The 25,390-nt window shown below is 43.1% G+C and overlaps 1 long non-coding RNA gene across 21 annotated transcripts in view; it reads left to right on the forward strand.

The window, feature by feature from the left end:
* Positions 1-25,390, forward strand: part of LOC122733575 — a 337,836-nt gene that overhangs the window by 197,168 nt on the left and 115,278 nt on the right. For 12 of the 21 annotated variants that reach the window (XR_006353905.1, XR_006353904.1, XR_006353901.1 and 9 more), the window contains one exon: positions 16,607-19,402. This is a non-coding gene — a long non-coding RNA (uncharacterized LOC122733575). The other 9 variants (XR_006353914.1, XR_006353915.1, XR_006353920.1 and 6 more) reach the window with 5 other exon arrangements.

Genomic DNA, 25,390 nt, shown 5'->3' on the forward strand with positions numbered 1-25,390 from the left:
GACGGAGGAGTCGGTGATACCTTTCTAGGCAGGGGAAAGCAGCCAGTATACAGGGAGACATTGAAGGTAAGTGTGAGAATGGGGATGATAGAGGGAGCAATCAGCTGGAGGAAATGAGCTGGAAGGGGACCACTTGTGCAGGTAGAGAGAGGTTTGGCTCAGTAAGGAGTAAACACATCTCTATGTATGAGACAGAGGTGGAGGAGAAGACTGTGGCAGAAGGCATCTGAGTGATTTAAGAGGAAGATGAGGGAAAAAAGAAGGAGCTTTCAGGGAATTATGTCAATGTTTTTTGTAAAATATGAGGCAAGATTCTCAGCTAAACGGGTAGGTGGGTGCAGGAAGGAGCAATGGGAGGTCTGAGGAGGGATGAACATTTTCTGACAAGCCATGGTGGTGAGTGGGATAGTAAGCTAATTAGAGTAGTATAAAGGGATTTCCTTGGGGTTCCAGGAATAGCTTTGCCACCTTTTTGGGAAAAAAATGCTGTTTTAATAGTGAAGGAAGAGGGATGGATCAAACCCATTTTATAAAGAAATACTTACAGACATTAATTAGTCCTGTCACACAGGACTGGGGATTGAAATTTTAAAATACCTTGGTGAATTTGACACCAACCCTTTACCAATTCACTGGGAATGGTTCTCAGATTGGGAAAAGGAAAGGAAATGGCATTTGGGGTCATGCCTTTCATTATTCTCCTAACAAACTAAAGCAGATGTTGGAAGAATGAGGTTTTCTGGGAATTGATCTCCCTCAACCCTGGTTCTGTAGAGCAGCTGTCATTTTTTCTTTGATGATGATACAGGATACCTTTTTGTCCACGGTGAGGACAGATGAGCGTGTGAGTCTGGTGGTATCTGGCCATGGTATACACAGTGTTTTTGAAGAATGACAAGGTGGTAGTCTGCTACATTTTTCAGTTCCATCTGACTCCTTGTGACCCCACTTGGGGTTTTCAGGGCAAAGATATTGCAGTGGTTTGCCATTTCCTCCTCCAGTTGCCTGACAGCTGAGGAAGTGAGGCAAAGAGGGTTAAGTGACTTACTTCTGGTCAAACAGCTAATGATTGGCTGAGGCCATGTTTGAAGTCAGGAAGACTCATCTGAGTGCAGGCTCAGCACTCTTTCCACTGTGTCACCTCACTGCCCTTCATTGTGCTACCATGTTCCCATGGAGTCCCCCTGATGAGTATGTGGGTATTGCTAGAGTAGGTGCTTTATGGAGAGGACATATGACAGAACTGTCCAGTGTCTTCTCTGCAAAAAAAAAAACAAAAACAAAAACAAACAAAAAAAAAAAAAACCTGGAATAAGGACTTGTCAGAGAGAGAGAGAGAGAGAAAGATGTAGACAGGAATTCTACCAAAGAACTGAATTCACACTAATAAGTCACCGTTGAATGTTCATGAGGTAAAATTGGATAGTTTTGGGAAATGATTTCTTTTGTCATTTAAAAAAGAAACTTATCCTTTGTCATGGGGAACATAGGGTAGGGGGTTTGGGAAAGGGGTAGGTGTTTAGCATCTTTAGGAATTCCACTTTAAAAATTACAGCCTCTTGCACACATGGGTGCTCTGGGCCCATAACACCCTCATCTGTCTAGTCTTAGAACAACTAGGCAGAACACTAGTGAGGAGAGAATATATAAGAGGCATTAGAAGCTAGTGAATACACTGAGCTGCTCCGATTTGGGGAAATGTGGGTTCACATCTGACCTCACTAGCTGTGGACACTTACTAGCTGTGTAGCCTAGGACAACCCTCATCACCACTCTGAGGTTCAGGTTTTTCCTCTGTAGCATGAGAAGGTTCTACTAGTTGACCTTTGAGGTCAACTTCCCCTCTGTATCTGAAGCTAAGTGTGATTTGCAAGTCTCCTTCCCTCCCTGGGCTTCATTTTCCTCTGTAGCAGAAGGGAAGTGGACTAGGGTGCTCTGAGCTGGAGATTGAAGTCTAGGATCCTGTGGACCTGTTTGGTGGCTTGAGGTGAGGAGTGGGTGAAAAGGGAATTGAGGCAGCAGATAGAAAACACACACAAGGGACTTACTTGAAGGAGAGGCTTTGTTCAGGTTGGAGGCCATGGTCCAGTGGCAAGAATAGTGTGCTAAGGAGTGAGAGGAAGCAGATGGGAGTCCAGCTCAACTTCTCCTGCACAGACCCCATCTAGAGTCTCCCTCAGCATCTGATTTTTGTGTACTCCAGGGTTAATTTTTCTTTTGCACTTTTCTTGGGCTTCCCTGAATTGGCACTGGTAACTTCCTGGACAAAAGTGGCTATTTATTTAACAAATATCCTTCCTAGCTAAGACCAGCCATTTTCTTGTCCATATTTCCTCCAAGTTTTGTGCTTGACAGTAGGCTACATGAACACTTTAGGTGGTGTATGACCTCTGGGCGTGGTTGCTTGCCCATTTCCTTGGTGAGCCTCTGACATGACTGCCTCTCTCTTATCCAAGTAGAAGAGCATGGTCATTGGTCTCCTCAGCTTCTTGGGGCAGAGGTGACCTGGGAGACAGTCTTTGGGCTTAACCCTTAACCCTCCACCACCTACAGACTGCATTTATTAAGGGGGTTGAATCCATGCTCTAGACTAGTTTCTGAGAGTACAAATTGCAGGCAGAGAAGGTATCAATGGTGGGATTTTCCTTCTCTGGGTATCCCCCACAGTGCTCATGTGCCCAATGCCTATCCCTGCAGCCATTTTATCAAGAAGGCTTCCTCAGCCTCCAGGGACTCCTGGGTAGATCCTTGGTCAGGTGCTCTAGGCCCCCTTGGCGATACTCCTCATGGATAGGGCAGCATCCTGGGGCCTGGAAGCATTCCCAACCTTCTGCTGTACCTCTTCTTCATTCAAGGGGGAAGTTGCACCACAGCAACTGCCCCAAGTTTTGGACAGCCCAGGCGTGTTCAGAAGCAGACATGCCTGCATGTTTGGACACTGTCCTGTACCTCTCAGCCCCTGACCTAGTTTTGTCTCCTTATGCCTGGAGAAAGGAGGCTGAGACCCAACTCTGCCCCAGACTACCCCTTTCCTCTTGTGCTCTGAGGGTTGTCAGGAATCCAGTTCCCATTCAGGCCTGGTGGTCTGGGGCTGCTGCAGCTGCAGCTATTGTGCTCTTCCCTTTTGGAGAGCTCCCATTCCTCCTCCCTGCCCTCCCCTCTCAGTTTTCCATAAACAGGCTGACCCCCAATAACCCTGAGCTGAGCCCAGCTGCTGCCCCCAGCCCCAGCAGTCTGCCCAGAGGAACCTGGGATTCTGCTCAGCCCCTGGCCCTCTTCTGAGAGGAAGATGCACTGTGGCCCCCTCCCCTCACCAGGCTGGCTGAAGGGAGTTGAGAGAAAGGACTGGGGTTGTAGGTGCCCCCTCTTCCGGGCCTGACAGCACACAGCCCCCTCCCCTCTCTTCTTCCTCCTCCCTCCTCCCTCTGGCCTGACTAGCCCTGGTCCCACTGTGATGTCACCCTGCCTGCCTTTCCTACCCTTGAGCAAGGGCAGTCCTTTATGTCTCCTAGGAGGAGGAGGAGGAGGAGGGGGAGGAAGAGGAGGAGGGGGAGGAGGAAGAAGAGGAGGAGGAGGAGGAGGAGGAGGAGGAGGAGTGGGAGGAAAAGGAGGCAGAGGGGGAGGGGGAGAAAAAGGAGGCAGAAGGGGAAAGGGAGGAGGAGAAGGAGGAGGAGGAGGAGGAGGAAGAGGAGACAGGGGCTTGAGTTCCCTTTTCCCTGAGTCTGGAGGGGGGCTGAAAGAAGCTGGAGATCTGCCTGCCCCACAGCTCCTCCCCTGCCCCTCCCCCACACACACACCCTTCTGGGCCTCTAGGGATCTCAAGAGTTCCTGCACTTTCCTGACTGGATATGTATGAAGCAAGCACATGGTCCTCCATAGATGTTTGCAAGTGTACAGAAGGCCTTCTTCCTGTCTTTGTATCCCCAGCATTTATTTAACTCAGTGTCAGGTACACAGTAGGTGCTTAAGAGATGTTTAGTGACTGACTATTCTGGATCTGATTCTCACTAACAGGGAGGAACTAGTTCCTGGAATGGAAATGCTGGGAATTCTGGGAGGAAGTGACCAGTCATTCCTAGAGTTTGTGAGAAATGAGCAGCAATCTAGGCATAGTCTGAGAAGGCAATGAACCTAGTAGTATAATGTCCCATATATCCAAAGTCCATACCTACAGGGGTAAGGACTTCCTGTTTGGCAAAAGCTTCTGCGAATCTTGCAAAGCAGGATGGTAGAAGTTAAGTATAGATCGGCATCCCCCAACAGAAACCAAGAGAAATTAAAATTGAATACATGAATTAGACAAAAAGAGAGATTATAAACAATTTCCAGAATTGAGAAATTACATTTTCCATGGGTAGATAGAGGAAGAATTCAGGGAAAAAGAAGAGATAGGCAGGAGCCCAGGAGATAAAATTGATCATTATGATTACATCAAATTGAAAGGTTTTTTGTAAAAATAAAATTAGTGCAGCTAAAAATCATCGACAGAAAATTGGAAAGGTCTGGTGTCAAATTCACCAAGGTATTTTTGAAATTTCAATTCCAAGTCCTGTTTGATAGGGCTAATGTTGTTTCCCCAACATGGGTTTGGTCCCTGCCTCTTCCTTCCCTACTAAAACAGCATGCAGTTTTCCCCAAAGGTGACAAAGCTATTCCTGGAGCCCCAAGATCATCTTTTTGTACTTCTCTGATTAACTCCCTATCTCACTCACCACAGTGGCTCTTCAGAAAATTCCCATCTCTCCTCAATCCTCCCATTGCTCCTCCCCACACTCACCCACCCCTTAGCTGAGAGCCTTGCCTCACATTTTGCTGACAATATGGAGGTCAATCTCTGAGAGTTCCTCCTTCTCCCATCTTCTCACACCCCTCAGATGCCTTCTGCCACTGTTCCCTCCTCCACCCTGTCTCACACAGAGAGATGTGCTTACTTCTTCTTGAGCAAAACCCCTCTCTATGTGGACAAGTCGTCCCCTTGCAGCCCATTTGCTCCAGCAGCTTGCTCCCTCTATCATCCCCATAATCTACATTTTCTTCAACCTCTCCCTATGCACTGGCTTCTTTCCCCTGCCTACAAACATGTCTATGACTCTCCCATCCTTACTATCCTCTCCCTGGATCGATCCATCCCCCTAATTATTGTTCCATATATGACCTCCCTTTTGTCACTAAACTCCCTGAAAAAGCATTTTACAATAGTTACCTCTATTTGCTTTCCTCTCTCTCCTTAACTCTCTACAGTCTGCCTTCTCTCCTCATCATTCAACTGAAACATCTCTCCCTAATGCCGCTGTCTTAGATGCCAAATCTAACCTACTTTTTTAATCCTCAATCTGTCTGATCAGTTTGATCACATCTTCCTGGTTTCAGTATCAGCACCATATTTATGTCATAAAAGGAGTTAGGTAGGACTCCTTCACTTATTTTTCCAAATCCTTTATCTTGTATTGAAATTAAGTGTTCTTTAAATATTTGGTAAAATTGCCTTGTGAATTCATCTGGTCCTGAAGATTTTTTCTTAGGAAGTTTGTTGATGGATTATTCAATTTCTCTCTCTAAGAATAGGCTATTCAGGTATTTTATTTCTTCTTCTGTTAATCTGGGTAATTTTAATTTTTGTAGATATCCATCCATTTCATTTAGATTGTCATATTTCTTGGCATATTACTTAGACAAAATCACTCCTAACCATTGTCTTAATTTCCTTTTCATTTGTAGTGAATTCACCATCATCATTTTTGATAATAGTAATTTGGTTTTCTTCTTTCCTTTTAAAAATCAACTTAACAAATGCTTTAATTATTTTGTTGTTTTTTTTCATAAAACTTTCTTCCAGTTCATTGGTTTTCTTAATTTCAATTATGAACCTTTCCTTTGATTATTTTTGGATTTCCAATTTGGTATTTAATTGGGGACTTGTAATTTATTCATTTTTAAGATATTTTAGTTGCATGCCAAAATCATTGATGTGCTTTTCCTCTCTTTTATTGATATAAGTAATTAAAAATATAAACTTGATGTACCATACAGAAAACAAGAAAAACTTATTAAATGAATAAAATTATAATATGTATCATCTTAAAAGAAGTGAAATGGAAAAACAATTAAGGGGTATAAATTTAAGAATTGGTGTTTTTTTTTATATTGTTTGCAGTTATTTTAAATGGAATTTCTCTTTCCATCTCTCCTTGCTGGGTCTTGTTGTTTGTATATTGGAATGCTGATCATTTCTATTTTGTATACTACCATTTTGCTAAAGTTGCTAATTATTTCCACTACTTTTTTATTTGATTCTCTGGGGTACTTTGAGTATACCATACATCATCTACAAAGAGCAGTAATTTTGTCTCCTCATTGCCTATTTTTATTTTTCCAATTTCTTTTTTTTTTTGTCTTCTGCCTCTGTTTAGGATTTCTAGTACAATACTGAATAATTGTGGTGATAACGTACTTTTTTTGCTTCCAATTTCTTTTTCTTGTCTTCTACCTCTACTTAGGACTTCTCATACAATACTAAATAGTTGTGGTGTTAAGAGACATTTTTGCTTCACTCCTGATCTTATTCTGAAGGCTTTACATTTATTCTGATTGCAGATAATGCTTGCTCTGGGTATTAAAAAGATATTACATGTCATTTTGAGAAAGGTTCTATTGATTCCTGTGCTTTGAAGTGTTTGTAATAGGAATGTTTTTTGTATTTTGTCAAAAGCTTTTTTTTCTACCTCTCTTGATATAATCAAACAATTTCTCATGGTTTTGTTTTTAATATGTCAGCGGGGAAAAAGGTGGTGGCTGTCCTTAAGTATTCCTCTGTAAAGAATTACACTCTTGCACATGGTCCAATTCAAATAAAATCATCTTTTATTTGGGGGCTAGAGAAAGTGACCAAGAGGTGAGTTGAAGACTTTTTCCCAAAGGAAGGAGATGGCTTAGAAACATTCTCCTCCCCAAACCAAAGAAAGGCAAAAGATTTTATAGAGGATAGATGGGGTGACCACCTGACAATGGAAAGTTTCTTTTGAGGGTGGGGAAAGGCTTGAATGAGGGGCAGTGGTCCTGATTTCTGGAGTTATCTCTTTCCCTGGCTCCCATTCTCTCTCCTTCCTTCCTAGGTGTGTCCGTCCTTTAGTTTAGCTTCTCAAGGGGAAAACTGAGTTAACCGAGACCCATATGAAATATGATTAATTATGCTGGTAGTTTTCCTTACATTTTAACAGTCCTGCATTCTTAGTATAAATCCCACTGGTGAGAGTGTATGATTGTTGTCCTATTTTGCTGTCATCTCCTTCCCAGGATCTCAGTTCAAATGTTTCATTAAGGAAATTGGTCTACAGTTTTCTTTCTCTGTTTTTCTTTCCCTGGGTTATTTATGTAAACCATGTTTTTCCTATAAAAGGACTTTGGTGGGACTTCTTATTTACCTATTTTTTCCCCAAATAGTTTGTTTATTATGATGATGGATTGTTCCTTAAATGTTTGGTAGAATTCACTTATAAATCTACCTGATCCTTGAGGTTTTGTCTTAGGGAATTCCTTTATGCCTTGTTCAATTTCTTTTTTATAAAATGGAGTTATAGGGGGCAGCTAGATGGCACAGTGGATAAAGCACCGGCCCTTGATTCAGGAGGACCTGAGTTCAAATCTGGCCTCAGACACTTGACACTTACTAGCTGTGTGACCCTGAGCAAGTCACTTAACCCTCATTGCCCCGCCAAAATAAAACAAAAACAAAAAATACAAAAAATAAATTTAAAAAATGGAGTTATTTAGGTATTTTATTACCCTTTAAGTTAACATGCACAATTTATATTTTTGTAAATTCATACCTTTTACTTTGATTTTCAGTTTACCTGGTATAGGATTGTGCAGAATATCTCCTAATAATTACTTTAATGTCATCATCACTGGATATGCATTCACCCTATTCATTTTTGAGACTGGTCATTTTATTTTCTTTCTTTTTTCAATCAGATAACCAATGATTTATCTATTTTGCTTTTTTCCCCCATGAAACCAACTCCTAGTTTTATTTCTCAGTTGAAAATTTACTTCTCAATTTTATTAGTCTCACCTGATCTCCACAGTCCTGTCTCCTAGAATTGTCCTAAAATTGTCTTTTTGGAGCCTGCAGCAGATGAATTATCATCCCATTACTTTTTCTTAGTTACCAAAGACAGCAATTCTGTGTAATGATCTGAAGAACATTAAACAGAAAAGAATCAATAGCACAATAATGGTAATAAAATAATAAAGACTCCTATAGTGCTTCATAGTTTGAAAAACCTTTTTGAAACACCTCATTTGAACCTTACAATTATCGTGTAATTTACTTACCATAGGTATCATTATCACCCCCATTTCACAGATATGAAAATTGAGGTTTACAGAGTTTCAGTGGCTTGCCTAGGGTCACACAATAGGTAAGGCTGCACTTCAATCTAGGTCTTGTGCCTCCTATTCCTGTTGTCTCTCCACTATGCCAATTCACTAGGGGCAGGCAGCTGATGTTGGAGAGAATAAAAGCCCAAATCTGATATAGTTCTAGAAAGACATTGATGAAGTTGCTTGGTAGAGGAGACAGAGCCAGAGAGGAGGGTGTGGCTCCCTCTTCTCCAGGCTCTGGAAGGTTTGTATTACATAGGGTTTAGATCAGGGTAGTCCCACATGAACAAAGAGGGCAGATGTTCCTGTGTGCCTGAGTGCCCCGCCCCCCATCCCTGCCTGATCTTTGTTTCCTCAGGCCTGGAGAAAGGAGGCTGAGACCCACCCCTTTCCCAGACCACCCCCTTCCTCCTCTGCTCTGCTCTGAGGCTTGGGAGGAGTCAAAGTCCCATTGAAGGGCTGGTGCTTTCACTTTGTGGAGCCCAGGACCCTCCTCCCTTCATGTCCCCTTCCCCCTCCTTGGCCTCCCTCTCCCAATTTTGACCCTCAACAAGCCCAATCTGGCCTCAGGAGCTGCCCCCCACTCCCAGCCCCAGCAGCCTGCCCTCAGGAACTTGGGACCCTGCTCAGCCCCAGGTCCACCTGCAGGTGGAAGATGAACTGGGGCCCCCTCCCCTGGCCAGGCTGGGTGATGGGGGCTAAGGGAAAGGATGGGGGGTGGGCTCCCCACTGCTCTGGGCCAGATGTCTGAAAGTCCCCTCTCCTCCCTCCTCCCTCCTCCCTTTCCCTTCTATTCTGGGAGGAGACTAGCCCCACCCTACAGTGAGGTCACATTGCCCACCCCCTCCTTCCCTCTATATCTGTATGTTCTCTTTGTCTCTGGAGGAGGAGGAAGAGATCACCCCATCTCCCTGTTCCTTTGACTGTGGAGGGGGGTGGGGGTGAGCATCTTAAGATCTGCCTGTCTCTCACCCTCTCCCATTCCCCTTCCCCTGGACACCCCATCCTCCAGACTGAGCGATCCTGAGGATCCTGCTACTGCCTAAGAGGCTGGGTGTGAGGTGAGTGCCCCCTCCCCTGTTCCTACCTAGGTTCCTCCCATTCTTCTCCTTATCTTCTCCTTGCTTCCCCCCACCCCAAACTTTTCATGAATCTCCCCCATTGGCTTCTCTTAGGGTCCAGGGAAGGATGTATGTGTGTTTATGTGTGTGTGTGTCTAAGGTCTTGGAAGTGTTAATACCTTTGTTTAAGCCTTTATTCTGTATGTAGGTAGGATCCTGTGTGTTTGTTTGTGTGTGTGTGTGTTTGTGTGTGTTTCTAAGGTAGTGGAAGTATGAAACCCTTTGTTTATGCCTTTGTTGTGTTTGTAGCTTGGATTGAGTATGGGTAAGAACATGGAAGTGTTAATACCTTTGTGTGTGCCTTTGTTGTGTATGTAGGTAGGATTGTGTGTGTGTGTGTGTGTGTGTGTTTATCAGTTTGTAAATGCGTGAGAGTATGAATCCCTTTGTTTATGCTGCTTTTGTTGTGTAAGTAAGTAGGATTTTGTGTTTCTGTGTGTGTGTGTGTGTGTGTGTGTGTGTGTGTGTGTAAGGTCATCGAAGTATTAATACTTTTGTTTATGACTTTGTTGTTTATGTAGGTAGAATCGTGCGTGTGTGTGCGCGCGCGCCCGCGCACTCGCGTGCGCATAAGGTCGTGGGAGTATTAATCCCTTTATGCCTTTGGTCTATATGTAGGTAGAATCATGTGTGTGTGTGTGTGTGTGTGTGTGTGTGTGTGTGTGTGTGTGTTTGTGTTCGTACTGTGTGGCTCTGCTCCATCAGAGCTGCTTCTGCCTGGGATTCCCAGCCTACCTAGGCTTCTGGCTGGAGGACTGGAGCTTGGGGGGTCATGGGATGGGGTGGGGTGTGGTACAGGCCAGCAGGGAGAAGCCTTTGGGAACACTCCCTCCCTCCCCTCCTCTGGTGGCCATTTCCATCCTTCTTTCCTCCCTTTCTCCCATGCTTGGCCTGGCCTTGGGGCTGGGGAGAGAGGAGACAGTCTATCAATTCTTCCCCTCCCCTTCTCCATATCATCTCTTTCATTTTGTGTTCCTTAATGAAATATTTGTTATCGTTTCTGGTTTCAAACAGCACCTGGTGAATGGGACTTTTCCATGTACCTTGTTGTGGAACAGAAAGAGAGGACTGTCCCTGACCCTGCGATTCTCCATGATTTACAGACTGAAAGAAGAGAGCTGTTTTCAGGTGCACTGCTCTCATTATGAGGGATTTCAGAGCATTTTGTCATAGGACCATTGGTAGCTTGCATTTCTTCCTTTGAAAACTTCCTGTTCAACTCTTAATGTTGGAAACTGGAATCAGTTCCATTTAGGTCTTGCATATTAAAGAGTCCTTAGGGAGCTTTACTGCATAGATGTTTCCCCTCACTTCACTGTGACCCTTCTCATTTTAACTGCATTCACTCTCTTTACGCAAAAACATTTCCACTTTATCAAAGCAGATTTCTCCATTTTAATACATGATCCTCTCTGTTGTTTGTTCTATCAAGACCTCTTCCCCTCTCCATAGATGTAAAAAGTAATTTCCTCCTTGCAGCTCTAATTTGCTATCGAGCCCCTTTCACATCTGATTCATGTATCCATTTGTAGTTTAATTTGATCGATGTGGCAGCTCTTGCTGTCCTCTGAAATTTCTGGCAAACTGCTTTTCCATTATGCCATCTTTTTAAAAATTATCAAATAGTTGGCCTCAGGCACTTGACAGATACTAGCTGTGTGACCCTGGGCAAGTCATTTAACCCTCATTGCACCACCAAAAAAAATTATCAAGTAGTGGGGGCAGCTAGGTGGAGCAGTGGATAGAGCACTGGCCCTGGATTCAGGAGTACCTGAGTTCAAATCTGACCTCAGACACTTAAGACTAGCTGTGTGACCCTGGGCAAGTCACTTAACACCAATTGCCTCACTAAAAAAAAAAAATTATAAAGTAGTGTTGATGTAGGAGGCAAAAAGGGATTAATAGAAAAACCTAAGACCTGAGCTTTAATTCAGATATTAGTTCCAAAAGGGAGTTAGACCCCAGTTAATGGATAACTTACAAGTCAGCATACTAGGTTCTTGTACCCACAGAAATCAGTGCCCATAATGGGAACAGAGGGAGAGAAGCCATGATGACCTTAGACTAAATGACAACCTATAGAAATTCTCATGAAAAATGGAGATATTTTGAAACTAGCTATGGGAATCAGAAAGAGACATGTGCAGAAGAGGCCAAATGTGTCCCCAGATTCACCTTATGACATGTAAACCCCCAAAACACACCTCCACTGAAAAGGGTACCGACTCAGGGGTTGGCTTAGGACCCCCATGAACTCCATATTAGGACAAGCCCTCCCTTGTAACACCCCAAGATGGAGATTATTATAATGAGACTGATAATCAGTTTATGCATACTATAAATATAACTGTCTTTCCTTTCTCTATTTGAGAGATACCTTTCCCCTATTCTGGTTCTCTCCCTGTAGTCACTCACAGTATTGCAATAAAACTTGGGAAACTGAGTCACTGAGTCTTGTAATTCTTTTGGGATGACTCACGATCAATTTGACCCCAAATTCCATCCCACATCAGTGTGTCTTCCCCTCTCCCTACTTCAGATTTATGAAAAATTATTACTTTATTTGCTTGCTCATATACTTTGCATACCTAATCATTTTCATTAATCAACCTCCTAATTTTTAACAAGTTAGGGGTTCTACTGGCCCCTTAGTCAGGAAGACTTGTCATTTGGTGTTTAAATCTGGTCTCATGAAGATTAAACCTCGTGGGTTTATTGTAATGGAATCTCTCTTCAAATCTGGTCTCAAACCCTCAGAGTGATGCTCAGCAAGTCATTTACCCCTGTTTGTCTCAGTTCCTCATGTCTCAAAAGAGCTGCAGAAGGAAATGGCAACCACTGTAGTATCTTTTCTATCTCTTTCTGCTGAACTTTGTTGGTCATGTAGAGAAATGCTGATGATTTGTGTGGGTTTATTTTATATCTTGCAACTTTGCTAAAGTTGTTCATTGTTTCAAGCAGATTTTTAGTTATTCCCCAAAGGGGGTCAGGGAAAGTCAGACAGGCCTAAAGCAAAGTGATTGTTTTCATCATCACTGATTTCTATTATAGTTTGAGATCTGCCATTGATAATCACTAATCCACACCCCTTTCTTTCCTCCTTCCCCCCTCCATTATTACTCTTGAGATTATCGACCTTTTTACCAAAAAAAATTTGTTGATGTTTTCTGTTTCTGACAGCACCAGGGGATCCCATGTATCTCTCCCTCTCCCCATGCTCAAGAGCCATGATATGTAACAAATTGTATTTATTGTTTTAGGGATGAAAAGAAAAGTGAGCAGAACTGATTGAAGCATTCGAGCAGTGGTGTGCAATGTGTAACTCCTGTGGACCTATCACCTCCTGGATGGGGTAGGATGATTGTGTCTTCTCACAATTTAGGTATCAAAATGATATTTGTTCAAGAAAAGGAATTTGATAGGATTCCTCCTTTTCCTGTTTTTTTCGAATAGTTTAAACAATCTTAGGATGAAATATTTTTTAAAATATCTAGTAGAATTCACTTTCTTTTTTTTTGTTTTTTTGTTTTTTTGGTGAGGCAATTGGGGTTAAGTGACTTGCCCAGGCTTATACAACTAGTAAGTGTTAAGTGTCTGAGGCCGGATTTGAACTCAGGTCCTCCTGAATCCAGGGCCAGTGCTCTATCCACTGTGCCACCTAGCTGCACCTTAGAATTCACTTTCTAATCCATCTAGTCCTAGGGATTTTTTCTGAGGGAACTCAGTAATGCCATGTTCAATTTCTTCTTTTAACATAGGGTTATTTAAATGTTCTATTCCCTCTCCTGTTTACATGGGCATTTTATATTTCTTGTAAGTATTCATCCTTTTCATGGACATTGATGCTTGTGCTTGTATGTGATAGGCTAAAATAACTCCTCATAATTGCTTTAATTTCATCTTTTTTAGGTATGCATTCACTCATTCCTTCTCGAGGCAGGTAATTTGGTTTTCTTTCTTGTTGTTCATCAAATTAAGCAATGGTTTATCTATGTTATTAGTTTTTAGATAAAAGCAGCACCCTCTTGTATTTATTGATATGATTTTTTCAAAAATTCTTAAACTCACCTTTCATTTCTGCATTTCTATTTTGACATTTCATTGGAAATTTTTTCATTTGTTCTTTTTCTAGTTTTGTGATCTGTTCGGTCTCTGTTTTATTGACATAAGCATTTAGAAATAGAAATTTTCCCAAAGTACTGCTATGGCAGCATCTCACAAATTTTGGAATGCTGCCTCATAGTTGTAATACTCTTTTTAAAAAAAAATTAAAGTATTTTATTATTTTCCAGTTACATGTAGAGATAGTTTTCAACATTTGTTTATATAAGATTTCCAGTTTCATATTTTTTCCCTCCCGTAGACAGCAGGTGATCTGGTATAGGTTATATATATATACAATAACATCAAGAACATTTCTGCATTAGTCATGTTATATGAGAAGAATCAGAGCAAAAAGGAAAAACCTCAAAATAGAAAAACAAGAGCACCAAAACCAAAAGAAATAGTATGGTTCAATCAGCATCCACATTCCACAGTTCTTTTTTTTCTTGATGTGAAGAGCCCTTTCCATCATGAGTCCCCCAGAACTCTCCTGTACCATTGCATTGGTGAGAAGAATCCAGTCCATCACAGTTGATCAACACATAATGTTGATGATACTGTGTACAATGTTCTTCTGGTTCTGCTCATCTCACTCATCATCAGTCTATGGAAGTCCTTCCAGGCTTCTCCAAACTTCTCCTGCTCATCGCTTCTCGCAGCACAATAGAATTCCATGACATTCGTATAAAACAACTTGTTCAGCCATTCCCCAACTTATGGGCAACCCTTCAATTTCCAATTGCTTGCTACCACAAAAAGAGCAGCTATAAATATTTTTGAACATGTGGGTCCTTTTTCCCTTTTCTGTGATCTCCTTGGGGAAAAGACCCAAAAGTGGTATTGCTGGGTCAAAGGGTATGCACAGCTTTATAGCCCTTTGGGCATAATTCCAAATCACTCTCCAGAATGTTTGGATCAGTTCACAGCTCCGCCAACAATGCGTCAGTGTACCAAATTTATCACAGCTTTTCTAACATTTATTATTTATTTATGAGACCAGTCCTGTGATAGCAACAGGACAGAGTGATGAATCCCTGCACTCTCATTGGGACGGGTCAGGTATTATATAGAAACAAAACAAAGAAGGCCAAAAGCCAGGGATGACCAGGGGTCAAGTGTAAAGTTTCCCATGGGACAGTTGAAGCTTCCCTTGCTGTTTCATTAAAGGTAGTTTGCATTCTCTGTGGGATTATAGGTCCTCCTCCCAGACACTTGAGCCCACCCAACATCAAGATACTTGGGGAGTTCCTAACTCAGGTAGGGCAACTCAGGTTTTTCCTCAGGATGGGTGGTGTACTTAGAAAGGTCTAAGCACTTACAGAAGCTCAGTGTACTGAGAATGAGCCCTTTTCCTACCCTTCCCTGCCTCAAGCCAGCCTCCTGAACAGTGGCTTGGCAACAGTCTTCTGGGATCTCTGAATCTCTCCATCTAGAGGGCTTAGGGTTAGAACACCAGGCTTGGAATTAGGAAGATCTGAGTTCAAATCCAGCCTGTGGCACTTATTAGCCGTGTGACCTTTGACAAGGGCAAGTCAGAGTGTTTGATGTCCAGCATTCTTTCATCTTTCTGCCTCCTCAGTAAGGTTGACATCCCATCTGAATGTGTCTATGATCTTACAGAGCTGTCTGGGGGCACTAAGAGGTTAGGTGACTTGATTGTGGTCATGCGGTTAGCATGAGTCTGAAGCAGGGCTCAGTCTCTGAGCCTTCCTGACTCTGTAGCTGGCCCTCTCTCCTTAGGCCTCAGAGGATCCCCCTCTTTCATCCAGACACAGTTCAAGCATCACCTCTTCCATGAAGCCTTTCTTGATCCCAATTTCTAGTGGCCTTGCTCCCAGACTGCCTTGTATTCTGACTTTATTTGTATTTATTCTCTATACCCTTTAATGTATTTTCTGTCTCATTAGAATGTAAGCTTCTAGTGCTAAGGGACTGTGCCCTACTGAGTGCTTGTTTCTCCAGGGCCTAGCACAGTGCCTGTAAAACAGTAAGTACTGAAGGAATGCTTGTTGATTGCTTAATTGGCCCCCTGTCTTTCCATATGCCCAGAATGTAGGAGGAGCTTAATCTATAGGCATCCAATGAAAAAATGAATGAGTTGGAGGTCTGAGTAATTATTAATATTATATTTATATCTATTGGTTATAACTCTAATTTATGATTTTGTAATTTTATTATTTTATTCATTGTATTTGATTCACATATCCAGTTATAGTTTAATTTAATATGTCGTGCGAGGTATTGATCTCCTGTCAAATTTGTCCCAAACTGCTTTCCACTTATGCCCTCTGTTTGTTTTTATCCATTACAGGAAGTTCGTGCTTTGCAGAAGAGAACCCTTGGGAAACCTCTGAGTAGAGTGACATTGAAGGCATTTGAAGTTGCCCATGGAGTTGGCTACAAGGGAGGGAGGGAGACAGGAAGGGGACGAGGTGTCTGTGAAGGAACGCAGACAAAAGATAGTTCCAGGCCACACACGGGGGTCTGGGGACAGAGAATGAAAAACAAGAGGAGGATCAGGTGTGTGACAGGGCCAGCCGCTTGATGGCCTAGCCAGAACTGAAAGGAAGCATACACAGGGGATAGACACTTGGAGATGGGACCTGGTCTCATACAGGAGAGGACAGGCGACATGGGGACCAAAGAAAGACACACAGTACCCAAGCTCGGGTGAACAGAAGACAGACACGTGGATGCCAGACACCTGGCTAAATGGGTAGAGCAGCCAACAGTCTGGTCTCATGGCACTGGAGGTCTCAAACCAAGCCCTGATGCTGATGCTGCAGTGGTGGAAGGAGTCACGCTGCACGTCCAAAGTCCCTTTCTTTCCAACTTCCTGTGTCTCCATTAATCCCCTTTAGAACCTTGACCTCATTTAAAAACTGCTCATTGATGTTTTCTGCTTCTTACATCCTGGGATCCCATGTATCCCTCCCTCTCCCTCTCCTCCTCCCTGAGAGCCATGCCATGTGACAAAAGAATGGTGTTTTTTGTTTTAGGAGGGAAACAAATTCAACACAAGAGTGGGAGACAATCTTTCTGGGAACAGTCCAGTTACTACAGGCTAACTCTCTGCGGAAGCACATCGAATCTCAGAACACTGAACAAATGAAATGCTGATGGGTGGTGACACACGCTCTGAACACTCAGAGGAAAAGACAATTGTGGCAGAAGACACACTTTCTGAGAACATTCTGGTGTAAGAGAGAAACTGGGAAGTCTTTGTGGGCAAAGAAATCAGCCCTTAGGAGAAACATAGGTGGGGTATACAGTTCACCCAGTGTGGCCTGAGACCCCACCTTTGTTTCTCTGAAGAAAGGTTGGTTTCTTTGCTCAGGAAGGCTTCCCAGTCTCTCTCTTACACCACTTACCACAGGCTTGCTTTCTATGAAAAAACATCCAGCCTCAGAACACTCAGAGGAAAAGATACTTGTGGCAGGAGACACTCTCTGGGAACAGTCCAGTTACTACAGGCTCACTCTCTGTGGAAGCACATCTAGCCTCAGAATACTCAGTGGATGAAATGCTTATAGGTGGAGACACACTCTCTGAGAACAATCTACTCTCTGTGGCAACACATCGAGGGAAAACAGAGGCCATAGAAGCATTCCTGATGAAAAGACATGAGGTGAGTTGAAAATGTGACTTTCAAATACAAGACACAAAAGAAGCATTAAAAGGGAAATGTGACTGAGAAAACAGAAACAACTCAATAAGGTTAAACTGGACACTTTTCCATAAAGGGAGATGATACATATATCTGCTCAGAATTTTATCATTATTGGAGCAGGTAGAAGGACTCTACTTCATAGAGAGTTTGAGCATAAGCCAGTTAGCTAGGGATGATGTAAAATAAATGGATAGGCAAGAAATATGGATGCCCTGGGAGAAGATAGAAGGCAGAGAAAGAATGGGGGAAATGATCTCACATACAATAGGTGTGCAAGGAAGATCTTTTACTGAGGAGAGGAAAATGGTGGTGGTGAGGAGGCCAGTGCTTGAACACCCCATCAAAATGGGTACAAAAAGGGGAATTCATATACATATATTTATATATGAGTATATATTTATATATGAATGACTTAATTGGTCAGAAACATTTATCTTACTCCATAGATAATTAGTAGTAAGGGAAAAGAGAAGGAAAAATGGGGGATAAAAGGTTGGGCAGCTAAAAGAAGGCAGTGGTCATATGGAAAACCGGCATTAGAGGAAGGACAGGAGGAACAGAAAGAGAAGAAAATGGGATGCAGGAAAATGCATAGTTAGTCATCAAATCTGTGTGAATGGGATGAACTCACTCATAACCTGGAAGGGGGCAGCAAAATGGATTATGAGCCAGAATACAACAATATGTTTTGTTTTACAAGGAATTTCTTGAGCCAGAGAGAATCACAGAATTAAAATAGGGGGCTGGAACAGAAACCTTGTACTACTCAGCTGAAGGAAAAAAGGCAGGGGTAGCATTCATAATCTCAGACAATGTAAAAGCAATAATACCCCCATTGAACGGATTAAGCAGGGAAACTAAATCTTGTTCAAAGGAACCATAGACAGTGGAGTAATTTCAACAGTGAATAGAGATATGGGAAGTGGTACAGCATTCCCATTCTTAAAGGAAAAGTCAAATAATTACAGGAGGAAATAGACAGAAAATTCTAGTAATGGGGGATGTCAGCGTTTCCCTGTGAGAGCTAGATGAATCTATTCATAAAATCTGAAAGAAGTCAGGAAGATGAAGAGAATCTTAGAAAACTCAGCTATGAGAGACTTCTGGAAAAAACCTGAATGAGAACAGAAAGGAGGCCAGACAGATGTTACTTTCTGTAAATTTACATTATGCAAATTGAACTTTATAGAAGGAATTCAGAGAGAACTCTGCATTTCAAAAGCAACCCTATGTAAACTTTATAAGACAGTGCTGGGGTCTCTTTGTGCTCCTGCCCTTTGGCTTGGCACTCTGTGGTCTCTTGTATGCATGGACCCCACCAGAAAAACAAAGATACAAACAAACCTTAAAGAAATCCTCCAGGTGAAAGCAGAAGAACAGATCTGCAGAGAGACAGCCACCACCACTGCTGGATCAGCGCTTGGCTTGAGACCTCCAGTGCTGAGAGAGGAGACCTTGGTTTGAGGCCACCCACCCACCCCAGAGTTTGGTCTCTGTGTTTTGGTGCTTTGTCCATCCACGTGGGGTCACTGTGTGTGTCTGTCCCTGGTCCCTGGGTGTCTCCTGTCCTCTCCTGAATGTTTCCAAGGCTGGCTCGCCTGTGTCTGCCTGCTGGCCTGTTCTTCATTTCAGTTCGAGCCAGGCCTTCATGTGGCTGGCTCTGGTAGCTGTGTGGTCGTGCTCCTCCTCTTCCTTCTCTGTCCCCAGCTCGATGTGTTCTGGAACCCTGGGCTGGCCTCTCCTCCACAGGGCACAGTCCCTTTGTTGTGGGCCCAAAGTTCCCCAGAAGTTCTCTGGGGCACATTGAGGAATCTTCTCCTTGAGAAACTAAACCAGAGGGCAGATAGGCCTAGAGAGATAAGTGGAACCAAATCAGATTGAGGTAGTTTAGGGACCTCCACCCTTCAGTGTGATCTCCCTTACCCCTGGGGAGATAAGTTTGGGTGTGGCTGTGGCCTTTGAGTCCTGAAGAGAGCCACCCCTGACCCAATTCCTCTAATCACCACCAGTGGGGGATGGTCCTCCCTCACTAAAGGAACTTTCCACAGACAGATGGTCCACCACCATCAGCCCCCTATAAAGTACCTCCCAGTCTCCTGCTCAAGGAGATTGGTACCTCTGAGCCACATGCTTTGTGCCTATCTCCCCATGAGAAGTCCAAGGATTTCTTTCATGGTGTCCCTTCCCCCCCTTCCCTTCCCTTGCCCCTAAATAAACTACCATCTTATTTTAACTGCTTTTGTGTGCAAGAGGGTGTAATTCTTTAAAGAGGAATTCCTAAGAACCCCTACCCTTAACCCAAACCCCTACCCCATTTTTCCCCATAACACCTTCCTGTCTCCCTTTTGCCCTTTGCCACATGTTATGGCCCAGAGCACCCCAGAAGTTCTCTGGGGCATATAAAAGAACCTTCTCCTTGAGAAACTAAAGCAGAGGACAGACATGTCTAGAGAGATAAGTGGAACCAGATAGGACTGAGCTAGCTTTGGGACCCCCACCCTTCATTCTAGTCTCCCTCAACCCTGGGGCAATAAGATTGGGTGTGTCTGCTTCCTTTGTGTCCTGAGGAGAGAGATGGCTTCAGAGATCCACAGCCACCCCTCACCCTATTCCCCCAGCCACCACCAGTGGAGGATGTTCCTCCTTCACTAAAGGAACTTTCCACAGTCAGATGGTCAACCCCATCAGTCCTCTATAAAAGTACCTGCATGTCTCCTGCTCGAGAAGATTGGTATCTCAGAGCCACTCTATCTGTGCCATGCCTTTCTCCCCATGAGAAGTCCAAGGACTTCTTTCATGGTTTCCCTTCCCTTCCCCTTCCCTTCCTCAGCCCGGAAATAAACTACCATCTTATTCTGGCTGCTTTTGTGTGCAAGAGGGTGAACTTCTGTAAAGAGGAATTCCTAAGGAATTCCCAAACCCCCCACCCCATTTTCCCCAGGACACACGTAAGTGGGTATATTCACATCACATGAAGGGTCTGTGGAATGTTCCACTTATTTTTATTGCTTTCAAATGTCTTTAGCACCCTGAAAAATCCCTCAGCACCTTGAACTCACCCTGGCCAACCTGAAATTTACTCCTTGCACCTGAATTGCTTACACCTAAAGTGGTAGCAGTAGCAGGTTTGCTCTTAGTATGTTCATGGTCTCTGGGGTAATTCTGTACCATGCTACTTTCTGGAGCAGTTCTGGGCAGGAGAAGGACTGTATTTGAATTGGGTGCCCCTGCTATGGAAGAACACCCACAGTCTTCTTCAATGGAAACATCACACCTGATGGTCAAAGCTGATCAGAAAGTCTTTCTACCACCAGGGGACAGTCTCCTTTGCAAATGCTTTTCTGAGAGATGTGTGTATGTTCTCTCTCTACCTGCTCATTCAAAAGTCCTCCTAGCTCTCCTTTGGAGAATAGGTGGTTGCTAATAGTTTCCAGTCAAGATTGGTCCCCTCCATTCTCTGGGGCTATTTTGTAAAGGGGAAAGGTGCCTAGTTTATCAATAACTGGGTATGGGTCAGTTTTCCATGGGTCACCTAACTTGGGAGTCCTTTGAATGCCAAGCTTTCTCAACAGAACTCTATCTACTGGTAAAATCTTTGACACTCTACTCCAGCATCATCATGACTTTTGTATTTGTCACAGCTCTTCTGAGATGAAGCCTTGGCTTGCTGGTATGTGCCTTTCACTTGCCTCACCTATAAAATGCACCCAGTGTTAGTACTGACCTCATCTCCTTGATCTAAGGTACAGAAAGTCAATTAGTATGCCTGCTTCTCCTTCAAACTTGAAAAGTCATGGTCCAATGCCTGCAGATTCATTCATACAGGAATTACATGCATGTGTTAGAAATTATACATGTTGACTTGACTGGACGTTTTCTTTATGTCTCACACTTCCCAGTTTTCATCATGGTTGTTTGAATTAGGGGCTGCAGGAGGCTGAGGCCAAATAGAAGACAATCCAATGTGGAACTGCCGATGTGGAGCATCCATCTCCTCCCCAAACAATGCTCAGACTTCTCCAGAGACTTCCTGAGGAAAAGAGTCTCTCTCTCTCTCTCTGTCTCTCTCTCTCTCTCTCTCTCTCTCTCTCTCTCTCTGTCTCTCTCTGTCTCTCTCTCTCTCTGTCTCTCTCTCTCACACACACACACACACACACACACACACACACTTGCTGTGGTGCAAGCCAGGCATCTGGCCACATTGGAAAGAAAATAAACCCACAGCTAGCAAATTAAGGGGGAGCAAGAAAAAATAAGGTTTGTTGGAGGGACAGACTCTTGGGACACATTGGCCTTGTAGTCAAGACACCACTGCTTCTGCAAGAGCAACAGCCAGGGAAGGGAGTAGTCATGTTTAGGGTATGGAAATCCAAGGTCACCTGTGGAGGGGGAAAGATCATTCATTGTCTTGTAGCTCCTTGTTTTAGCTGATGCTTCTCCTTATTGCTGGGACTGCCAGCCCCAAGGTATGGCAGAGGAGACCCAGTCAGGAGGCTGTTCCCATGGATGAGGTAAGAGTGTGGAAAGCCATACTCTTCTGTGAGTAGAGAGAAAGGGATGCATGGGATGAATATTAAACAAGGAGAAATGACAAGATTTGGCATTTGGGTGAGGGAGATGGATCTGTTGAGGATCACTCTGAGGTTATGAATTGAGTGCTTGGAAGAATATAGCTAGAAGTTAGTTTCCAAAGGAAGAAATTGAACTATCAACAGCCATATGAAAAATGCAGCCAAAATTAGAATGAAAGCCAGAAATGGGAAACTTTTGAACAGCAAACTTCTCATATGGAGAATTTACTTCTCAGATATATATATATATATATATATATGTATATATATATATATGAAACTGAACTCAGATATATATATATGAAATTTATGAACTCAGATATATATATATATATATATATATATATATATATATATGAAATTTATAAACACAAGAGCTTTTTCCCCAATTGTTATATCATCAAAGATATGAACAGGCAGTTTTCAGAGAATGTAATCAAAGCTACAATAGTCATATGAAAATATGCTCTAAATCACTAGTTGTTAGAGAAACTCAAATTAAAACAACTTGGAGATGCTAGCTCATACCTATCAGTTTGGCTAATATGAGAGAAAAGAAGAAATGGCAAATGTTGGGAGGGGATGTGGGAAAAGTTAGAATCTAATGCACTCCTGGTGGAGCTCTAAACTGGACCCACCATTTTGGAGAGCAATTTGGACCTATGCCTAAAGGACTAGAAAAGCATGGATGACCTTTGACCTGGCAATACCACTACTAGGTCTGTATCCCGAACAGATAAAAAACAAAATGGAAAAGGACACCTATATACATAGATATACAGCTCTTGTAGTAGTGGAAAAGAATTAGAAAATGAGGAGATGCCCCTCAGTTGGAGAACAGCTGAACAAGTTGTGGTACATGATTATCATGCAATGCTATTGTACTATAAGAAATGATGAGCAGGATGCATTCAGGAAAACCTGCAAGGGCTTACATAAACTGATGCAAAGAGAAATGAGCAGAACCAGGATAACACTTTACACAGTAACAGAAATGTTGTACAATGCTCAACTGTGAAGGACTTTGCTATTCTCTGCCATACAATGATCCAACACAACTCCAAAGAACTTATAGCTGAAAAATGCTATCTGTCTCCAGAGAAAGCACTAGTAGAGTTAGAGTGGTGATCAAAGCATACATTAAAACTTTCTTTATTTTTCCTTGTGTATGTGTGTGTTTGTGTGTGTGTTCTTTTGCAGCATGGCTAACATGGAAATAACTTTTTCATAATTGAACATGTATAACCTTTATCAAATTGCTTGCCTTTTCAATGAAGAAGGCTGAGAAGAAATGAGAGAGTTGGCAACTCAAAATTTTTTAAAAGTGAATGTTAGAAATTTTTTTATCTACAAACGTACAAAATAAAATATATTAATTTTAATGTTAAAATGTTGGAAATTTAAGTGTGAATTATGTAATGGAATAAATAAAACTATGTTAAAGCCAAAAAAAATGTGAGCTCTTTCAGCACAGAGGCAGCTTTTGTTTTATTTTTCCTTGCTTTATATCCCAGGCACACAGCAAGTGCGTGAAAAATTTGACAGACCAACAAGGGAAATGACAAATGTTTTAAGAGTTCCAAGAATAGAAAGGAGGCCAGACAGATGTTACTTTCTGTAAATTTACATTATGTAACTTGAACTTTATAGAAGGAATTCAGAGAGAATTCTGCATTTCAAAAACAACCCTATGTAAACTTTACAAGACAGTGCTGGGGTCTCTTTGTGCTCCTGCCCTTTGGCTTGGCACTCTGTGGTCTTTTGTATGGATGGACCCCACCAGAAAAACAAAGATACAAACAAACCTTAAAGAAATCCTCCAGGTGAAAGCAGAAGAACAGACCTGCAGAGAGACAGCCACTACCACTGCTGGATCAAGGCTTGGCTTGAGACCTCCAGTGCTAAGAGAGGAGACCTTGGTTTGAGGCCACCCACCCACCCCAGAGTTTGGTCTCTGTGTTTTGGTGCTTTGTCCATCCACGTGGGGTCACTGTGTGTCTGTCCCTGGTCCCTGGGTGTCTCCTGTCCTCTCCTGAATGTTTCCAAGGCTGGCTCGCATGTGTCTGCTGCCCTGTTCTTCATTTCAGTTCGAGCCAGGCCTTCATGTGGCTGGCTCTGGTAGCTGTGTGGTCGTGCTCCTCCTCTTCCTTCTCTGTCCCTAGCTTGATGTGTTCTGGAACCCTGGGCTGGCCTCTCCTCTACAGGGCACAGTCCCTTTGTTGTGGACCCAAAGTTCCCCAGAAGTTCCCTGGGGCACATTGAGGAATCTTCTCCTTGAGAAACTAAACCAGAGGACAGATAGGCCTAGAGAGATAAGGGGAACCAAATCAGATTGAGGTAGTTTAGGGACCTCCACCCTTCAGTGTGATCTCCCTTACCCCTGGGGAGATAAGTTGGGGTGTGGCTGTGGCCTTTGAGTCCTGAAGAGAGATCCATAGCCACCCCTGACCCAATTCCTCTAATCACCACCAGTGGGGGATGGTCCTCCCTCACTAAAGGAACTTTCCACAGGCAGATGGTCCACCCCCATGAGCCCCCTATAAAGTACCTCCCAGTCTCCTGCTCGAGGAGATTGGTACCTCTTAGCCACATGCTTTGTGCCTATCTCCCCATGAGAAGTCCAAGGATTTCTTTCATGGTGTCCCTTCCCCCGTCTTCCCTTCCCTTGCCTCTAAATAAACTACCACCTTATTTTAACTGCTTTTGTGTGCAAGAGGGTGTAATTCTTTAAAGAGGAATTCCTAAGAACCCCTACCCTTAACCCAAACCCCTACCCCATTTTTCCCCATAACACCTTCCTGTCTCCCTTTTGCCCTTTTCCACATGTTATGGGCCCAGGGCACCCCAGAAATTCTCTGGGGCATATCAAAGAACCTTCTCCTTGAGAAACTAAACCAGAGAACAGACATACCAAGAGAAATAAGTGGAACCCCCACCCTTCATTCTAGTCTCCCTCAGCCCTGGGGCAATAAGATTAGGTGTGGCTGTCTCCTTTGTGTCCTGAGGAGAGAGATAGCTTCAGAGATCCACAGCCACCCCTCAACCAATTCCCCCAGCCACCACCAATGGAGGATGTTCCTCCCTCACTAAAGGAACTTTCCACAGTCAGATGGTCACCCCCATCAGTCCTCTATAAAACTACCTGCCAGTCTCCTGCTTGAGGAGACTGGTTATCTTAGAGCCACTCTCTCTGTGCCATGCCTTTCTCCCCATGAGAAGTCCAAGGACTTCTTTCATGGTTTCCCTTGCCTTCCCCTTCCTCAACCCCGGAAATAAACTACCATCTTATTTTGGCTGCTTTTGTGTGCAAGAGGGTGAAATTCTTTAAAGAGGAATTCCTAAGGAATTCCCAAACCCCCCACCCCATTTTCCCCAGGACACACGTAAGTGGGTATATTCACATCACATGAAGGGTCTGTGGAATGTTCCACTTATTTTTATTGATTTCAAATGTCTTTAGCATTTTACTTTCCCCCAAATACAGGTAAAAACAATTTTTTAACATTCATTTTTAAAATTTTCAGTTCCAAATTCTCTCCCTC

This window comes from Dromiciops gliroides, chromosome X (assembly GCF_019393635.1).
Source record: "Dromiciops gliroides isolate mDroGli1 chromosome X, mDroGli1.pri, whole genome shotgun sequence".
Lineage (NCBI taxonomy): Eukaryota > Metazoa > Chordata > Mammalia > Microbiotheria > Microbiotheriidae > Dromiciops > Dromiciops gliroides.